The following is a 21470-nucleotide window of genomic DNA, read 5'->3' on the forward strand; positions in this document are numbered from 1 at the left end:
CTCTCTCTCTCTCTCTCTCTCTCTCTCTCTCTCTCTCTCTCTCTCCCCTCCCCTTCTCTCCCTAGAGGATACGAATCCACGGGCACGCATCGAAAATTCAGTGCTCTTGGACCATAGCGGAAAGCTGATCTGCGAGTAAAGTAACGCAAATTGCATTCGATGTCTCATATAATGTTTCGTGTAAGAACCTTCCCCCTAAGGGAATACGTCGAGTCGAAATGTACAGAAAGGGAGAAGAAACGAGGATCGTGTGTGCATTGCAGTCGTGTTTCGATTGTACAATAATTTTCTACATAAGACAAGCTTGTGCGTTGAATTTATAATTACACAGGTATGCCACAAGGAGATTTTCCCGTCGTCAAATGAGTTTTCAACCGAGAAACTGCAGAATCGCGAATTAGAATGAATCCAGCTTTCCAGATTTCACTCGTAATATCATGCAAAGCGCCAAGCGTGTCGCGTACGCAGCGCGATACTCCGCGATACACACTCGGATACGGTGAACGGGTTGAACAGCGTCTTCATTCAAGATCTCGGTAGCTCGGCTGGTTCGAGTCATGCGCATGCAAACGAAGCCTCACTTAATGATACACACGACCCGACGACGTTTGCGAACGTAACTCCGAAACGCAGCACTTAGAAATGGTCCGAATTAAACTTAACTAACACAACAGAGGTGTAAATAACGATATTCGAGTCTTTTGAGGAAAAAGGTGGATGATATAACGTTACACGACAAGCGTTGTCGGAAGAAAGAGAAGAACGCGTTGACAGAGCCGGGACTAGGGTGCAGCGAACGAGGCACTTGCCTCGTGTAAACGATTTGTAGGGGCGCAAAAATGGCAATACAAATTTTTATAACGCATACCTGCATACATGATGACTATATGTTCTAATAAAATGAATATTAATCTATAAAATATAACTAATCAAAATTATTTTTATCACATTTTATACGCCGTAAAAGAAATATTTGTTTGTTACTAAGGGGCGCACTTTTTTCTTTGGCCTCGGGCGCCAAAATGTCCAGTCCCGGCTCTGCGCGTCGAAAGCTCTCTTTAACATCCAGTTAGTAACAATTTGTCACTTGGCCTGATTTTCATTTCTTACGCTTGAACACGCTTGAATTATTTCTATTTTAACAATGTAACCTTCGCGAACGAAAAAGCGTGAAGAAACTCAACGGATGCTGCGAGCGAGAGCGCTATATTGCACTTCTGCCTGTCGTTCCGAGTGCATCGTGCATGAATCGGTATGGTATTTCTGAAGAAAGACGGTGTCTCGTACCTTCATATTATTCTTCACATTATTCTCGTGCAAGATGATCGCAGTTACGTATCACAAGCGGAGTAAGCGGTAGACGGATATCAGGGCGAGCATATTTTACAAGCGTTTTGAAATTTTCTCCGCAGGTATATCTCCATGTATGAGACGTAGCACATGTGCGTAAACATTTGCGATCTAATATTAATTTCGATCGTCGACAAAATATACGCGCATAATCTCAAAAAGTAAACAAGGCTGTCAAAGCACTCGGGGTATCTCTTGCGTGTATGTTGTTGCAAAATGATTCGAGGCAATTCGAAAAATGGCAATGATTACCGGACAAACGTAGCAGGGATAGCTTTGGACGAGACATTTCTAGAAATAAGGCAAAGCTATCCAACTTATTACGCGAATAATCCTTCTCGTCTCCGAAAGCCCGAGAATGAGCGAACTGTAATTCTCGTGCTAAAAAATACGTCATGGCGAATCCATTATCGTCCAAAGTCATATTGCTATTGCCGGAAGGCGACAGGAAGTGGCAGCTCTCGACCTGTTGACGGGCTGAAGGCGCTCGTTTATTCTCAACTGACTTTCGCGACTCCGTTCTTTCGTTGTCGCGAGCCATTCGTCATAGTCGCTGGCCGGGGCCCAAATCCGCGTCTGCGATAAGAAAGCACTTAAGTGCGAACACAAGGAATCAATTTGCACACGCCCGATACTTCACCGCGATGATCAGATCCGGCCAGGATTTCTCGAGGCGTCCTCGGAAAGTGTAGTCGGGTTATCGAGAAAAGATCTCCATTGATATTAGTGAAAAATGAAGGCGCGGAATGATCGTTTCACGCCAACGATGTAGTTGGATGCACTTTTTCCGGCGAGATGAAACTTTTACCCTGCTTACCTACATCGTAAATTCACCAGTCTACGCGGTGCCGTTTCGACGTGGGATTTAATGGAAGTTTACGAACAACTTTACAAAGGTAGCAGCGTATTGTTGGAAAAAGGCACGGTGTTAAGCGTGATTAAAAATGTTAAGTGGTTCATCGCGGTCAACTCCAATTAGCCCGGTACATAATATACTTGCGCAAAAATTTGCGCAGCTTGGGAATTAACAAATGATATCACTGATAATATATATTCTAGTTGCGATAACGAAGAGCGTTTGCTCGTGTGCCGAGGGGGGAATCGATATTCTTCGAGTTACACCGATGCCACGTTGCAGAATTACAGTCTCTAACAGCCATATTCATAGTTAGAACGTTAATCAACTCGATTAAGTTGCAGTATCCAGTAATTGAAGCTGAAGCTGAGTTTTAATCTATATTCGTAGTCGAAATTAATCAGCTATCGCAACTACCTAACTATGTTTTGCTAATCATATGGAAAATTCGGCAACGTTAAAATCTATCAATTCTCTCATACAAATTCTCATATAAACATACACGATATTTGATATATTGTATATATTTGTTTCTTAACAAGACCTATAATATTTAAGAGTTTGTGAAACTGATAACTGTTTCAATTCGATATTACTTATGAAATAATAGGCTTGTCCGACGTGTTTGCAGCTTAATTAACTAATGCTGATAATAAACACAGACTTGGCAAAAGGAAATTTGCACTGTCTCTCATTTCATTTATATATAGTTTGGCGCCGGTTTAGCCATTGAATCCCGCTGAGATGACTTTTATCTTCATATAACTATAGACAAATCCGTTTTAGCACAAAAACGTCCGAGCAAATGTTGCAGTTACTGTCTCTGAATAGCAAGTATCATCGTTTCACGTGTAAAAATGCGGCCATTCGTACAATAATGCAAACTATCAGCATCCTCTGCCCTAGAAAGCTCTATTATGTTCGGTGTAACGTAGAGCTACAATGGGAAGACGCACATTTTTTTCTCGGTTCTTTCACGCCGCGCTCGTTTCGCGTCGTCGGTCGTCGGTCCCCTCGTTAGCGCCATCGATCCGTATCATATAAATTTACCAAATTTCCTAGAGCCGTTTTACCATAGTTTCGTTTAACTTAGTTTTTATATATGTATTGTATAAAAGATTCATAACGCACTTTTCAAAATGTAAGTTGCTAAAAAATGTAATCTAAACACGAAACAAGAAAGGGAGTAAAACCGAAATCTAGGCACTAACTTTGGAGTAGAGTCGATTCTAAACTATAATACAACCCCCAACCAACTTGGTTAAATCTCTGTCGCGTATTTAATGTGAAATTACACAGCGAGTCGAAAATTTGTCTTCTTTCGCGAATGACGATTGATCCGCACAGACCCTGCGAGTCATGCATCGATCGGCCAAGAGAGGAACTTAAGTTCCGTTTGTCTTGTCTTGCCTTCACGCGCAACTGCAAGTCACACCGACGTCAAATATCCGTAGCACGTGGTCCGTGAATTGCGGCGAAACTTGCGTTCCAAGAACTTGTGCTTCGTTGCTCGGGGCCGAACTGACTTCTCGGAGCTTCCGTTTCTCTCTTGCATGGAAAACCCGCGGGAAGTTGACGTGTAATTTATCATTTCAAACATGAAAATCTCTACTTCGCAAAAATACAGGGGATATACAGTAAACATGTGTTTCATTAAAAGTAGAGAAGTCTATCGACATGGAGCATCTCTTAAACGCAGCTATTTAATATGGCAATGAATTAAAAAACGTATGATTACTATAACACATTACTATTCCTTCATCACTATTCAATATTATAATAATAAAAAATCTAAGTAAGAAAGTACACGAATATGCTTAATCTTAAATAACTTGATATCTAAACGAATAACAAATAATTAACAATAAATATGAGAAACAAAAAGGGCATAAAAGCTGCAATTTCTTCTATTAAAAAAGTAATAAGGAAGGAAGCCGCACAACGGGTATTTATTGAATTCTAAAGCTACAATGGTAGCGCACAATGTAAAAATCCACTCGATATCCGAATAGATAAACTTTCTGTTAATATTATCTTACTTTTAACAAGAACCGAGGCATTCAGTGCCGCATAACAAGCTGAGGCTCTGAACTTTTGCGGCGCGCAGCGTAAGCTTTCTCCATTTGTGCCACCGCTAACGTAACGCTGTAAACGACGAATTGTACCACCTTTAACATTACTTAACTCGGTGGTTACGACCGAGAGCTGCAAATTAGTCGTTCGCGATTGTTCACGAGTACTGCCAGTGTTAAGGTAAAGTCGGACGCAAAACCGCAAATAAAAAGCCATAGCGAAAAAGCTCCCGTTTCACACTGGTCCAATTAGCTGGTAAAAGCGCTGAAGGAAGTATGAACGCGACGGGCGGGTGACGCACCTCTCGCGGATCGTTTTATTCGTTCACGATGGCTATAGCGCGGGTAAGAATAATGCGATGATGGCGCACCGCTTCCGGCCGGGAAAATTCTTTATGCGCTTTGGGGGAGAACAAAGAGCCTCGCGAAAGAAGGGCGAATAACCCGATTCAATAAGAAATTAGTAATATTCATGTCGGGCCGGCGAAGGGTAGCAAAAGATTTCACTCGCGCGCTCGCGGGAGCCGGTCATATAATTTATATACGCGCTCTAGTTAACTTTATAACTTATATCCGCGCTCTGAATTATCCATTAGATACATTTTAAGTCGCTCTCGAGAAGGACGGTAACTTTCTGATGTAAGCTGTAATCTAACTTGGCGAGTTCCGAAAGCAGCATTAGGGACGATTATCCTGAATGCAGTTCTTGCGAAATGTACTCGAAAGAAATTCCAAATTTTTGTCAAACTTGTTAAATGGAAAACGCATTAGCCACTCCGACACAATATTGACGTCGGCCGCGCACAGGGACTTTTGCCTTTGTTGTCCTAATTGTCGCGTCAACTCTCTTCTAATTCGAAGGAAACTTCAAAGTGGCGTTTTTCGGTAACGAGATATTGTAATCAACAGAAGTAACTCAATGCGAACGAGTATTTTTGTCAGCAGAACGATTTAAAGGCGATTTAAGTAAAATCATCCAGACGATCGCACAATCGTTGCGCGCGATTAAGAGAATCACACGTCTCACACCCTGACTGATGAACGATTCAAGAATACATTTGGTATATAATCAGCAAAGGCAAGAACGACAAAATTCGTCGTCGCCAACAGATCCGTTCAAGCATTCGCGAAATCTTTTTATCGTCCGATGACGTTTATGCGTCAGTTACACCGGACGCCATTCGCATGATGGGCCCCTTCATACTAAGCGTCACGCCTCGTCGAGCAAGCTAACGTCCTCCATTAGGCTTATTGGCTGATGCAGGAATTAGAGCGTCCATTCTAGTCCACGGATTGCTCGAATGTTACGTATCCGGCGTCCCGGTGTCGGATGAATGCAAAACGTTTCGCTCGACATCATCTTGCCTGCTGCATATATCCCCGGGGATATGGCGCTACTGCCCATCTGGATAACGAGTGGTTCCTGTTTTGCTCTCATCCATCCGGGCACTAATGACGTTCCGCCGGCTCTATCCCGCTCACGTACCCCGGCAATCCCGTCGACGATGCCGGCGCCGTCGACGTCTCGCGTGTATCTATCCCGGGTTTATTTCATCTTGTTTTTGCCCAAGTACGAGAACCGATAGAAAGTTTCTTAATATCGGATGAAAACGCTATTGCAACCTCATACGAAAGTTCACAGTTCGGCGAGAGGCGCGCCCTCCTTCCTGGGCCGACTTTATTTCCGCTCTTTTCCCCCGCGCAAGATCCGCGATGATTTACTGTTGCTTCTGATGGAAACGATGTTATTTAGCTGGCAGGTGCTCGACGGCACTCTCGAAAGTTTATTTAGGTACGCGAAAAAAAAGTTAGTTGAGACGACGGCAATAGATAGTAATAAAAGCCGACGTCATCGACATAATAATATGTATTTGTTATTGCTTTAATGTTTTCTTAATACTTTAGTATTAAGTAATCACGTTCATTCCAGATCTATATAACTTATCGCAATATTAGAAAAACCTTTCCATTTCAGACAAAGAGAAACGAGGAACCTATTTGCGAGATTTCAGCAAATAGATCAGCAAAATAACTGACTATTATGATGATTGGCAAAACGAGCTTTGACATCGTAGATGTCAAGAAAGATGATTCTCGAGACTTCAAAAGACACGATAATAAAAGATCGGAGCCTCGTTTTCTTGGGTACAGTCATCAATAAATCGTTAGTTTCATATCCATCTTCACATCCATCTTCAGTCGCTTCGCGTGTCAATTATATTCTTTGCTCGCGGAACGCTAAAGTATAAAGTGTACATCTGTTTTAAGAATTATAACATCCGGTTATAAATACATTGTATGTCTTATGAAATTCTGGATTTGTAAATCCGTCTGCCGCACTTTTACACGGTCCGCTCATGCAAGTGGCATTAAAAAGAAATAGATAAAAATTAGAATTACGTTAAATAATCATCGAAATTGATCGTCGTTAAAATACAATTTAAATTTAATGTTAAACACAACGAAAATTCCTTAAATTAAATCCACAATTTCCATGATTATTTTTTGGTATTGCTATGAATTATACTTATATGAGAATACGATGCGTAGAAATAATATTGCTGTCTGATGCAACTTTTAATATTGCACTGTAGCTGTGCAACGAGACTGTCCTCGTAAAGATAGGCGCGAGCAATCGATAACAAATTGCGAAAAATCATTGGCCTTTCTATTGGCTCGAGCTTCTACTACAGAACTTTCAAGATTATTTTCGTAACTTTCTTTCACACATCAGAAATTTCTGGCGGGTCACGATGTGGACAAAATGTTTGATTCGAGAACGACGCTCGCCGCACAAAATAGCGTAATTGGATTTAGAACGGCACTGTTAAACCCTTTTTCCCCCCGCAATTTAGAAGCACGTAAAGTCGCAAAATTGCAAGAGAACTTTTAGCTCAAACTAATAACCCCTGTTCTTTTCAGCCTTGCAATAAAAATCTATAACGCGGTGATAAGTTAAATGATAAATATGTACTTGCATCTGCACGGAGAATTACTCGGCAACTTCTAACGAGAGATTGCATCCGTTAAAAAAAATGCGCGCACGTCTGGGAAAAGGAATTTTTCAGATTCATTATATAACAGGAATATTCATTACGCCCATAATTCTTAGCTAACGTTGCATTTTAATAATACACGAAACGACTTTCAGAATTGAAAAATCGCACCGCTTAACTCCATCGCAATACCCCGAGAGGCTGAAGATGAGTTTCAACAACAGTATTATAGTTTCTTTCACGTACATGAAATACATACTTTATATAGTACCATCATTTTTTACTCCATACAACGAACTATCCATCTGCAAAGGATTGCCGGTATAATTAACTATACTGCTTAAGCTTCGAATAAAAGTCCCACGTTTTACTTTGCACAACTTAATTAAATAATTTGTAATAGAAGTCTTAATGTAATTAAGTGACATTTAATACATTTCAATATTTCTAATAATCTTCAAAAAAATTGCTTTGATATTAAAATCAACGGGAATATATATTTAATAACAATAAGTCCTTTTAGTAAAACGTAGATAAGCATTAAAAGTAAAAGGACTTGTTGTGTAGCAGCTATACCGTAAGGAATTATTCTGAAGAAACCTATTAGTTCCATAAAATAATATTAACCACGAAATTACCTGTAAACGATCCACTGAGTACCCAAGCCAGCCACAACGATGTGAACTTTGAAGGTTTCTATTGTTCAAAGATAACAAAATTGTTCTTCCGTTCATAGATCCTTGTTCAATTTGTATCAAGCGATTCGCTCCGCACATAAAAATCGTAACGGTATAAAACCTTATCGCTATGGGCCACGCCAGACGGTCGACGCGACGGTGACCGCTGACCCGAATCATTATAAACACGTGGTGACTTTTACTGCGAGACGAGGGTACGAAAGGTAACAGTGAAAGAGTATTTCTAGAGAGAAATTTTTTTAACTGCAATAAGATAATAGTTTCATTTAATCCTGTCGTGTTATTAAGAACGAATGAAGAAACGAACGAATGAAAATAAGATTCGCTGTCTCTTTAAATTAGAATTTAACGGAACGAAGAATAGAACAAGAACAAATTGAATTGATTCGAATATTTGAAAAATTTTAATGCGCACAAGAGTCCAAGCTAAAAATATACAATAAATTAATGTAACAGTTTAAAAGTAGATGTTTCTCTTTTGAATTTCTACGCGACATGTTCGGCTATTTTGGAGTTCTTTATCACTTCCTTCATCTGGTTACTTCGCGCCAAGTTCGCAACGATATCAGTTTAAAGAGCGAGAACAAGATTGTCCCCATTTTTATCGCATTCGATTTTGGTCACAAAGTAGGTACCAAACGAAAGGTCTCGTCAAGATGATCGCAGATATGTCAGTCTCAGGGTGTACCTATTTAACGTTCCAGAGATACCGGACTCCAAAAATTCCCAGGACGTAAGCGATGAAGCCGTCTGGACAGACACCAATCGGTTGTTTGGAATGAAATGGAACCTTCGGAGTCCGATATCTCTGATACGATAAATAGGTACACTCTGAGACATCTGACATATCTGTAATCAGCTTGACGAGACCTTTCGTTTGGTACCTACTTTGCGACCAAAATCGAATGCGAAAAAGAATCAGGCCATTTGCCTATGGACGCTTGTTCTCACTCTTTAATTTAAAAATCGGATAGTGCATATCCATTTAAAACGCCGGTGTCCAGCCGACTCGTAGCGAAATAATTGTCTTAATCCACAATCTTAATAACACAACGATTGTTAAACTAGCCTTGCGGTACATTTCTCCCACGCTTAATATATCACCGCCGTCGTTGTGCACCGCGTATGTAAAATCGAGTTGCGTAAACGCCCCGTTAACCGACCACGGTAAATAATTTATGCTGCTTGCGCGTAATCCTGGTGACACGCGATGAAACTGAAATTTCTACGCCTTGTGAAATTTCGGTAATGCGTACAATAGAGCCGCTCATACGTAAACCCACAGGGGTCCATTTTGCATTCCTGCGGCAACGGGTTACTGAAAGCACATCAAGCATCAAAGGTAGTGCGCTCCCATTTCAAAATAACACCAGATATATTCAAGTATTTTGCTAAGTAATTTAAGAAACGAGTAAATAAGGTAAATATTTAAAAACCTCATAGCATATTTATCAAGATGTAATCTTGATGCTCAGCCCAGCGAAAATTGCTTGTTTTCATTATATTATTTTAGTCGTTGATGGAAAAGGTATCATGTCTCTTAATCTGTTAAGAACTGGCATTTAGTGCAGTTAGTTTTATTGTTAGCCTTTAATTAGAAGGCAACGATATAATAACGAAATGTATGAATGTAATTATAATCGTGGAAATTCACAAAGGCAAGTATATGCCGCGAGATCATAAATACCATCCACTTCGCGCTGTTTATCGCCGTTAACAACAGCCGGAGGTGATACTAATTATTTGAATGATTATGAATGCCCCGTGTAAACGCGAATCAAACTTGTGCAATTGTAAATACCTCATTATCTCAAACTAGTGTGACAATTGTAATATAATTCTGCATACTAAATTGCATAGAAAACACTTGAAATTCTTTGCTCGTATGGAAAATACAGAGGCTAAAAATGGACTTCGCGATGCAATACACGTATGCATTAATATATATTATACGTCTCTACATTGTTGTCGCTTAATTCTTCGGTAGGTATACTGAGAACTAAAAGATTAATGAACTCAATAGTATTATCGACGCGACACAGTTGCAATTTTGATAAATAGCATTGAATCGTATTTTACAAATGTAACACAAATACCAAACGTAAGCCACTGATCAAGTAAATACTTTCCTGAACCAATTTAATAAATATGAAATAAATTGCACGTCACGCAAATAAATGCAATAAAATGAAACGATATAAATAATATAAGTGAAATTATACGATATTGATTCCGTTCTATTTCTAAAAAAATATATATACAGGGTGTTACGTAATACCCGCCTCACCTCTTGTTTACACTGAAAAAAATTTCTGGTTGAATATGGACGAATTAGATAATTCCTTTAGGATTTACCAGAATTCCTTTAGGATTTACCAGAATTCCTGTAATCCTACAGAAATTCTGGTAAATCCTAAAGGAATTCTGGCAAATCCTAAAGGAATTATCTGATTCGTCCATATTCAACCAGAAATTTTTTTCAGTGTACGAATAGAGCGGACTAGACTAACAATAAGTCGAAAAGTCCTGTACCATTTTGCAATTTTCGAAATAGTTAACGAGTTATTAATTATTAAAAATTACTGTCTTAGCTCGGCCTACTCAATTCAAGCGCAGAGATGCCGTGTGTCTAGCAACGCCAATCGCGGGACGGCCGCATCTCGCCGCGCTTCGAATTGGACGGTAAGCCGGGCTAAGACAGCGTTTTTCATAATTAATAACTCGTTAACCATTGCGAAAATTACAAAATCGCACAGGACTTTTCAACTCAGTCTAATCTGCTCTATCCGTAAATAAGAGGTGAGGCGGGTATTACAGAACCCCCTGTATATTGTGAAAAGCAAAGGAAACTACGTCTAGAAAATCAGCCAACGATACATATTGTAGCATTTACCGTCTGTCAATGTACATTGCTGAAGTTGCTGGATTTACGCTAAACTTCTCAGTGAAATATTTATACCAAAACTACTATATATACAACCGCGCTGCGAAAACTTGTCTGAAAAATATAGTGCAGTCCTGGATAGACGAAACGATGGGCGCTGAACACGTTTCACGTTTATGTGACATTTTCGATATTATTTTCGACATGCGGTACGAACTACTTTTTACGCATTTCAAAAGAGTTCCTATAAATCGGCTCGAGTAAAGTAACTTTAATGGTAAAAGGTGTACGAACGTAGTTTTGGAACCGTATATATTTTCTATCCCTTCCCATCCTCGTCTCTTTCCGAACGAACGAACCCCTTCGGATTTCAGTGCGTATCCTCCCCTGGCGATTTAATTCCGCTTACGACCGTGCATAAAAAAAGTCCCGGCGACGACGCCGGAGAAGATGTAGGTCAGTTTTCTCAGGCGACGGCGCCATATACGGTAGGCCACTCGAAATAATTTAGCGGCGATCGATGCCACCTTGCTGAAAATAGAACTGCCTAGTCTGCGGGAGATGTAACGCCGCGTGACAATCCGCCCCGATGCAACGTGCGAGCACGTCGCTAATAGCGATCTCCGCTTCTCTCGCGCTGAACGCCGTTCAGCTCGCGTCGTGCGTATCCAATTATGTTGACATTTGGCGACGACTGCACGTTCGCTCGCTCGCTCTCTCTCTCTCTCTCTCCTTCTCGCATATGAGTGCATGCCGTGCAGCCGCGGCTCATTGATACGCACACATACAAACACACACACACGCAGGCAAACAGGCCGGTGGTTCGAACCGACGTGAACTTCGAACTGTCGGGTATTTCGAAAATTGAATTTGCGACGGATCGCCGTAGTTTCGCAACACACCTCGTACCACGTGGCACTTGCCTTACACGCCGGTCACCGAGCTTTTGCGACGCGAGCTCGGAGGCTTGCGAGGCCACGGTGAAATTAGCCGTTCCGCACCTTCGCGCAGCTCGATCGCAACGGAGTCGTGAAAGTGAGCGCGGGGAGGAAAAAAATTTTTCGCCGCAATTAGTCGCGAGTTCGTGCGGAATTTTCGCGCGGCCGGTTCGTCGTAATCGGATGAAGCTCGGCGTGTCGACGTGCCGGATGTGTTGACGTAATTTATAGGCACCACTACACGCAAACGTGCTCATTCACTATGCAGCCAACTGTACGTAAAGGTCCGCAGTACCGAATCATTAGCTTGAATTTACATATATGTACAAACGACCGTGTCATACAATCATGACTTGGAAATACACATATATATCTCAATACAAATGCATATAACGAGGTGTGTGTGAAGCTGGCATATCATTTCCTGGACAATCACTAATTTTTTAGAGTTCTGACTTCCTTTCTAATAGTTCTAGAGTTCCTGATACATTAAACACATAGTTCTGGCTTTTAAGACCAAAAAATTGAAAAGTGCAAACTGATTTGCTAACTTCACGCTGCAAACCACTTTGTCCCCGGATGATTTCCTAATTATTTCTGCTAGGATTTTTATCGCATGAGAGTTCTACAATAGTTCTAGAAAGAGTTCTATGCAGTAGAACCGATAAATAATTTTTAAAAAATTAATACAGCCCGAGAACTGTCTTTAAGGCAGATAGGTATGATTTGCTGTCCGAAATGACGGAGTTCTGGCTTTATAGCCTATAGAAAATATTAATGTTCCTACTGGATTGCTCACGAGAGCCAATCAGGATTCAGCTTTGAGTCACCTGATCGAAAACCCTGCATCCTGATTGGCTCTCGTAAGCAATCTAGTAGGAAAAATAGTATCGTGTACCGTTGGCTTTAAATCCTGATAGACTCTCGCAAGCAATCTAATAGGCAAAGCAGTATCGTGTGCTGCTGCCTTGAGTCAGATGATAGATAAGTAGTGAAGGTTGCAATATAGAAACGATATAAAAAGATGAAAAGAGCAAAAGCGAGTCAGGCGCAGTGTAGATTTCAATATTAGCTAATGATCTTAAGAGTCAGATGCTCATGTATTTATTTTGCTCCTCTCTGGAAAAGATTTCCTAGAAATCTTCAATCCAGTCAATATGCCAAGTAACGGATTCTCAAATCGTAAAATGGTACACAAAGTGCAGTATTTTGTCCTCTTAGATACTCAGTATCGCGGCCGAGTGTCAAAAGGAACCCAAATAAAATACTTGTATCCTAAGCACCCACATAAGTCGTGAATGCATTCGGCACAAAATAAATCGTCCATGTTTATCACGAATTATCGTACAACTTAAAAAGTTCAAGATTAGTTTCTTCAAATTGCCAGTGTAACAATAAAATTCCAAATTTCGTTCGACCTCAGCTGGCCACATTCATTAATTAACTGGTCAATGCAGAAAATTAAAAAGTTAAAACAACTTAAACTGCTCGCCGCGTTTTTGTAAATCCTCAGATAACGAAGGAGAGACGGGCGAAATGCGCATGCAAAAAGTAGCAGTTGCGAAGGAGGATATTTTTTCTCCTTAAAAGTCTCTTAGATACGATTAAAAAATGGACCGGTATTGTGAGGTGCTGGTCTTATACAACCGCGTTTCGCAGTAACCCTTTCCGTACTGCATCCGATTTAAGAACATACATGTATATACAACCGTGTTTAAATAATACGAACTGCATAATGCGGCCAAATGTATTTACAGTATGTATAAAAATCTTTAGCTGTTCTTCCTAGCGTTATTAAACTTAATTAAACAATAATACTTCCTCAACATTTATTCCACGAACGACGTTTTAATGATATAGTTCGTTATTGAACTTAACAGAACTTTCATTCTGAAGGAGATTTAATTTAACTCAGTTTAGATTCAGATTATCTTAACTACAGCGATATAAAAATTGCTGAAAAAAAGCAACATCATTCAGATAAAGTTCTTACGGCAGACATAGGTAAAATTACAATTCATGTATTCTGCAAATCGGAAAGAGGCAACGCGAAACAACACAAACCCATTCAATTTGTACTGTAATCGATTGCTTCAAATATCGCCATCGTAACATTCTGTCACGCAATATTCAATATTATGCAATAAATGCCAGAAAGAAATTTGACATTACCTCCGTTGTAATGTACGCAGGGTGTTCCAGGGGGAAAGGTCAATATTCTGGGAGGTGATAGTATCGGTGATTTTAAGCAAACTCGTTCGTACGAATGTATGTCCCGTTCCCCAATGTTTCCGAGATGGAGCTACTTGAATGTACAGTTGCAAAATTACTTTGCAAATACCGTTATTTTAGAAGATCCTGTGACAGGACAAAATTACGTCGAATTTCTGCTAAATGCATTATCAGAACAACACGGTGTGTTATGTATCATACTTTCAGCATGACGGAGCTCCTCCTCATTATACCCGATTTGTGACGCAACACCTCAACGTCACTTTCCATAATCGGTGGGTTGGTCGTGGCAACGCCATTAATTGGCCACCAAGATCTCCCGACGTAACCCCATTGGATTTTTGTTTATAGGGTTGGATGAAGAGTGAAGTGCAGAGAAGAAGAGTGAATACACGAGACACTCGAGTAGCTCTATCTCGGAAACAGTGGGGAATGGGACGTATATTCGTATGAACGTTTTTGCTTAAAATGGCCGATACTATCACCTCCCAGAATATTGACCTTTCCTCCTGGGACACCCTTTATAGTATACATACCTTTTATAATTACTACGTCACGCTCTTGTATATGTGTATACACAATTCGATTGTACCGTTTTTATTTCTGTTCCGACAAATCTCAGGGCACAGATGTTATTACGCTGATTGCCATTGAGATGTTCACTGAATTAAGAACACTCGGCCGTCGAATTCGAGGAAACCTGAAGCGCGTCGCGCGCAGTTTGAAGTGCCGCCGTTTGAATATTCATCGACACTGCGTCCGCATGCGGAGCTTATTACGATGCAGTGGCCGCTTCAGTAATAAGCGAACGTCACTAACGTCGTCATTATCGTCACAACAATATCGGCGGCTCGTGGTCCATCAATTGCGGCGACGTCGCACCCGGCGATCGGTTTATCGATACAACCCGGCACCGCGCATTTCGGATGCGCCCCGTCGGCCGCGGATGATCTATGTTTATCGCATCGCCCGTCCAAGCATCGCTACAAACGCCACGTCGCTATGTTTGCGGCACGAAATGTCAGTCTAAGCGAACCAATTAACGAGTCCACGTAAACTTTAACCTTAGCAACGCCGCACTCCGGGCATCGACAGTCCTGCAAATATTCATGACACGTCCGGTGCTGTTGGCATGTTCGTGCCATTAATTAATGTACCAACTTTAAAGATTATTTAACAATGTAAAGCACATATAACCCGCAGTACTAAATATCGGGGAAATAAAATTAATGCCAGTGTTTCCGTTCTCTCCCTTTGGTCGGGTAATTATTGTACTTTAATAAATATGCTGAATTACAAATAACACGGAAAATCAAGCTTTGAGCTAAAATTTCAGCAACGTTTGGAATATTCGCTTTATTGGGAAAAAAAATACAGAAACACGTGATTCCAAGCTTCTCGCGGAACCGAACTCTTTAGGGTTCTACGGTTCAACTACCAAACGGCGTCATGAATACTCACACTACGGAAGTTGAACAACTGAGATTGGAGGAAAATCGATTAGTCAATTAAAGTGTCTTAACGAAAAATTAGACGATAAGTTAATTCGACTGCGTTGCCTCGTGGAATTAACGAATCTCGCACTTCGGGATCTTCAGCGATACATTCTCATCCTCGGAGTTGGAAACTTTCGTAAGCGAGCCAAGTAAAATCGAGTTGCGCATTTCGGACTAAAACAAAATTAAAATCTAAAGCGCGAGCGACCCGTCTCTTTCCTAATAGTCTTGTCGGGATAATTGAGAGAGCCATTAAGAGGTATTTACCTCCCGGCAGGAGGTACATGGCTCGGTGTACCATAGCAATTTAACACTTAGCGCGCTCAACGCAGAGATGTTATGAGGTAACGACGATTAAACTAAATCTAACAACCGCGAGCCAATAGTATTGCCATCGCGATAATGTAATTCGGTAGTCCGAGATCGCCGGCGGATAAGCAATAGAGTTCGCTTAACTTCGCAGCTTCCCGGCACTGCCACGGCAGCTAAGGCAGGTATCTAAGGTGGGCAATTCACTATTTTCACGAGACGGAATCCCGGACGGCGGCGGCGGCGGCGGTGGCGACCACCACTCGCGTCGCACTCGATGCCGATTGTTCGGCAAGTATTACGCCAGGCGACGCCGGCACCAGGTAGATTATTCTCTCCTCCCATTCCCATCTTTCTCGTCCGCGCGCCTCCCCGAGCCTTCCTCGTGGTTGCAGCCCGGCCACGTTGTTCCGCCTCTCTTCAGCCTCTCTCGTTCGACCGTGCTCACTCACTTTGTCCCCTCGAAACTTCGAAGACGGAAATGCAGATTTAACAGGGAATGTCTAACTTGCCGTGCCAATGGCGGTACATATACATAGTGGAGTGCTGGCAGTCCACGGAAATGCGGCCGAGCTAATCTCCCGTTAATTAAATGAACCGCACATGGCTTCGACCGACTTCCTCTCTATCTGCTATTGCCAACCCGAGAGGAAGTCAATGAAGTAATGAATTAGCTACGACTTCCAGCCCGAAAATATCTGGCGTAACACAAGACCGTGAACTCACATCCGCGCGCTGCAGCATGAAGAAAATCCGACAATACATTTACAGCGGGCGATTGTAATTACAGAGAAACTTGACGATTTAGTACCCATTCGCGCTCCGCCTCGCTGGCTAACCGGTAACTGCGAAAGACACTTTAAGGACCCTCTAATGCACCTGACTACCGCGATCGCAGTCGCTGTTACACAACCCTGTCAGATAAAGACGCAGCTTCAAGGACGTGCTGAAAGGTAAACTTCCGGCGTATCATCTTACAGTTAAGGAAACCGCTAAGTAATGTTTAAATATTAAATTTCAAAGAATCCCCCGCCTCTCTGGAGACATTTTCAGGTATCAGAACGTATAAAAATAAAAAATAGTTTACAGAGATACGATTATTGTCTTTGGATAAAATTCAACTTTGAGTTAAGTTAGCAATCATATTTAAAGTATCTTTTCCTCTTAGCAAGTCCGATTAAACGTAATCTTTTAAATATTTGAATATTTAACCTCACTGTTTGTTTATGTCAGTAACTTTCACGTATGCAATATAATGTTATTAAAATAAAATGCAAATAAAATTTTTTATCTATCTGCCTGTATTCCTAAAGCAGGACGTATGTGTAAATGACAGATTTCCATTACACCGATTTAATAAATCCGCATGTAAAAATATAAAATATTTTTTGTGCCACTTGATTGGAACATTTTTAAGGTAATATTGCGCGCATCAACGTATGCGCTTATTACTCGAAGAAATATACCGACGAGCACTCATTGAATACTATGCGTTACTCTGGCGAGGATCCAGACGCAATGTTACCTATCCAAGATTTATGCGACTATTATTTCCCGCACGAACTACGTCGGCAGTACGAAATATAAGCACTCTTCGTAACGATCCCTCTTCCCTTTGCCTTCACACGTAACGATGGTTAATAATATGCCATTAACGAAGAGATATCTCAACCACACCGGCGCGGCGGAACAGGTTGAAACATTCAAAGACATCGATTTTGACATCGAGACGAAACAACGCGGTGTTATGGTTCCAATCAGAATATTTACATACAATCACCCAGTTTCAACAAGCTGAGTATCTTCAAATGTGTCGTGTCTAGTAGCTGTTGAGGGACTTGTTGTCGTGAAAGGAAATTTTGTTTTATTAAATTTTTCAGGAGGAATGAATAACAGATTTTTAAGTCTTCTCGTGGCAGAGGAAAAGATATAAATTCTTTATGAAATTCAGCGTTTCTAGTAAACCTGCCTGAAAGTGTATTTGTATAAAAAAATACGTCGTTATGCCTGTGTTATCTTCTTTTTCAAATTTTCTCGTTTCCTAAAATTTTAAGTTCTATTATACGAAATATTTGAACTAGATTCCCACAATACATTACGCGACGCTCTTTTCCAATTGATGTATTCTGCAACAAATTTAATTTGTAAAATATGTTTACACGAAACTAAGAATGTTTTCTCGCTTTCCTGAAATAGCATTATGCACCAGGAAATACTTTCTTGTTTCTCTGTTTCAATCCTGATCATTCATTCGTCAGATATTATTACGTTTTTACAATATTTTCTGCATTTCAACACAATCCACCCAATTACGAACCTATGCAGCAAACGGAAGAACAAGATCACACCGTTGGTCCTCTTTGTAACCTGACTACCATATTTGGGTAACTACGTGAGAGAACCACGCCAATACGCTACTGCTCTTATGGGAGCGCGCTAATAAGTGTACAATATTCATCGCAACCCTGCAATCAAGAGTAATGGGTATGAATAATGGATGAGTCCCGTAGAATAACCTGATTCGAAATTCTAGAAAACGATCGCGTTATGATCTCGGTAATAAACATGCTTCTCGACACGTAAATATTAATCCTTATTTAAATATTATTAGCGGAAAAAATATTTCAAAATTTTTAAAATCCTATAAATATATTAGACAAACGTAATTTTATTTCGAATGATTGCAACTAAAACTAATAAATAAATGTAGCAATTCGTAGTAACACTATTGTTTCCTATTTAATCACATTACGAATAGAGGAAGTTATTGTATAAAATAATATAGTTGTATTGCAACAATGTAATAAGTTAAAAAGGTATTTGCGTATTTTGGTAAAAACTTTTCAGTTCTAATCACAACCAAGGATTATTATATGCAACTGCAATTTCATCCTGATTGTATGTGAATAGCTAACCGCAATTTTAACAAAAATGCTAAATATACCTTTATTATGACTAATATTAATCCAATATGCGACTACTATCGGCAATAGGACAAATGCAATGTGCAAGAGTCTATAGCAATAATCAATATCGCAGTTATAGAGGTTCCACTCTACGCAATGATCACGAAGGAGAATGCAACGTAATGATGCATTGTTGCAACATGCTGATCGCAAATAGTAACTAAAGTTACGCCAGTTTCCAAGTTTCTCATTGCTAACGTAATTTCCACCAAACTCTTGACAGGTATACCGAAAACTCAAATCTCAAGTATTTGAGTGAAGGATCAGAGAGAGACAGAGACGTATAGAGAGAGAGAGAGAGAGAGAGAGAGAGAGAGAGAGAGAGAGAGATATGTTAAGATTATTTTTAGCCAAAAGAATTGCCACGCAGTGGGCAGAACACAGACGAACGCGAGTTATCAGAGATATTTGTGACCGAATAAAACGAGAAGTAGAGAGAAAGAGAAAGAATGAAGAAAAAGGGGAACGAACGTGGAAAGGGTGGGTTCATCCAATCGAGAAAAAGGAAAGAGAACAGGCCGACACTGCACATTATTGCATAGACGAATTAAACCCGGGAACTCTCAGCGGTAGGACGCTGCCACGTATAATTCCTGAGTCCTGTGAAAGCCCAGGCCATCGCCAGGGCTTCGCTTCAAAGTACGAACTTCGCCACCCGTCACGACACGCTTCTAAAGTTCGAGCCCTTTGGGAATTTCAAACGAATCTTGCGAAGGGGTGAATGCTCGTTAAGCTCCGGCGATATTTGTAACATTTACGAATGTGATTTACTGCAAAGCGTCGCGGCTATAACGAAGCGTTTTTCTTCGCATTAAGTTGCGGCACTGAAAGGGGCGAAGAGAGGCTATTACAAATGACACCAATGTCGCGAGGCTCGTTCTCGAAGATATTTTAGACGCCTCGAACTTTAATCTTCTCCGCGATAGTACCTTAAACAATTGAATATCGAAAATAGATTTAACGGAGCAGAGTTAAAAATAATTTTACATAAAAATATGGAATAAAAGATTATGATCTAACATTTTGACGTGCGCAGATGAAGACTATTATAAAATTGGGAAGTGAAAATATTTAATAATAAATAAAAATTGCCAAGATATGAAGAACATCATTCACTACATTGTTACGTGATTAATAAAAAACATTGTTGTCCGGATAGTTATTAGCCTAAAAATCTTCAAACTAAAACTGTCTTTCCATGCTTTGAATTTTTCGCTGAATTCACTGCCATCGACAGATCCAAAAGGTAGGATTTATAAAAATAAAACTTTCTTCAGCTATCGATTTCTCTCGCAGGCCACAACCTGGTGCACGACGAAGCGCCATTGTTAATATTCACGTGGCGCTAATAAAATATAGCTGTGCCATGTATAAAACAAATAATTAGAATCACGGCAGTCTCGAAAATTCGCTATACACTGCAGTATAGAACTTTGTGAAAACGCTACCTCGAAGTTCTAACTTGCCGAGAATTTCGGGCGAAGCTTGGCGGAAGGTGAGAGCTCGTTAACCCAGGATAATGTTTGTAACATTTACGAGCGAAATTTTAAGAATAATACGCGCGACTGATTATAACAATATAGTTTCGTATTCACGTTATAATAATTATACTCGTAGTTACATGCGCCTCTATTTTCTCTACAACACACTATTACTTACTAGAAGAATAATTATTATTCGACGTTGAATACAATACAAAATATTATTACGAAAATTAATATACGGTTCTTAAGCCAACGGCACACGATACTATTTTTCCTACTGGATTCCTTACGAGAGCCAACCAGGATTCAGCTTTGAGTCACCTGATCGAAAACTCTGCGACCTGATTGGCTCTCGTAAGCAATCACGGAAAAAAAAATTAGCTGCTGTAGCTAAATAACTTAGCAAAATATGGACAGCTAATATTTTTAGTTGTGATAGCTCAATATTTTGCTACGACAGCAAAATATTGAGCTATCACAACTAAAAATATTAGCTGTCCATATTTTGCTAAGTTATTTAGCTACAGCAGCTAATTTTTTTTTCCGTGATCCAGTAGGAAAAATAGTATCGTGTGCCGTTGGCTTTATACATAGCGCCTTTAATGATGACAAATACGCTCGCTACTGTTTCGGTCACGCGCTTTCATTAAAATTGCTCGATTTAATGTATCATACGGCAGATAAAACAGATAATTAGAAATACCAGGTTAAATTCTCCGAATCACGATACAATTAATATAATATAATATATTCCTTGCCACGTGGTTAATAAGATTAGCGCAAGTAATCGTGAATAACGAGTAGAGCAATTTCCGAAGAAGAGGTGGATGTAAACCCCGGAAAGCTCATGATGGGTTACGCTTGGAGATACGGAACTTCAACGTGCGTCATGACACGCTCGAGAAGTTCGCACACTCTGGGGAATTTAGGAGAAATCTCAGTGCGAGGTCGAGAACTCGTTACAGACGAGTGATATTTGTAATGCTTACGGCGAAAATCTCCGCTATGAAGCCTAGCCAGTATAAAAGAGACCACATATATTTAAATAATAGTTTAAAAAAAAGGGTATTTTCCGACTGTATACGTATTGTATACATGTACACGCCATGCTCAATTTATTAATTTATTTCATAATTATCTAACAATGGCAAGTGCATTAAATAATTTTATTTCACTCTCACATATTTTT

General features: G+C 40.2%; 1 protein-coding gene and 1 long non-coding RNA gene across 15 annotated transcripts in view; one reads left to right on the forward strand and one right to left on the reverse strand.

Moving 5' to 3' along the window:
• The window catches only part of LOC105566931 (dystrophin, isoforms A/C/F/G/H-like), a 510950-nt gene that overhangs the window by 241341 nt on the left and 248139 nt on the right, over positions 1-21470 (reverse strand). The window lies entirely within an intron of this gene.
• LOC105566930 lies at positions 2756-12548 on the forward strand. The gene is made up of 3 exons (XR_001009321.1): positions 2756-2769; positions 11408-11410; positions 12435-12548. It is a non-coding gene; the product is annotated as an uncharacterized LOC105566930 (long non-coding RNA).

The sequence above is a fragment of the Vollenhovia emeryi genome, unplaced genomic scaffold (genome assembly GCF_000949405.1).
Source record: "Vollenhovia emeryi isolate VEMERY1.0 unplaced genomic scaffold, V.emery_V1.0 DF939141.1, whole genome shotgun sequence".
NCBI lineage: Eukaryota > Metazoa > Arthropoda > Insecta > Hymenoptera > Formicidae > Vollenhovia > Vollenhovia emeryi.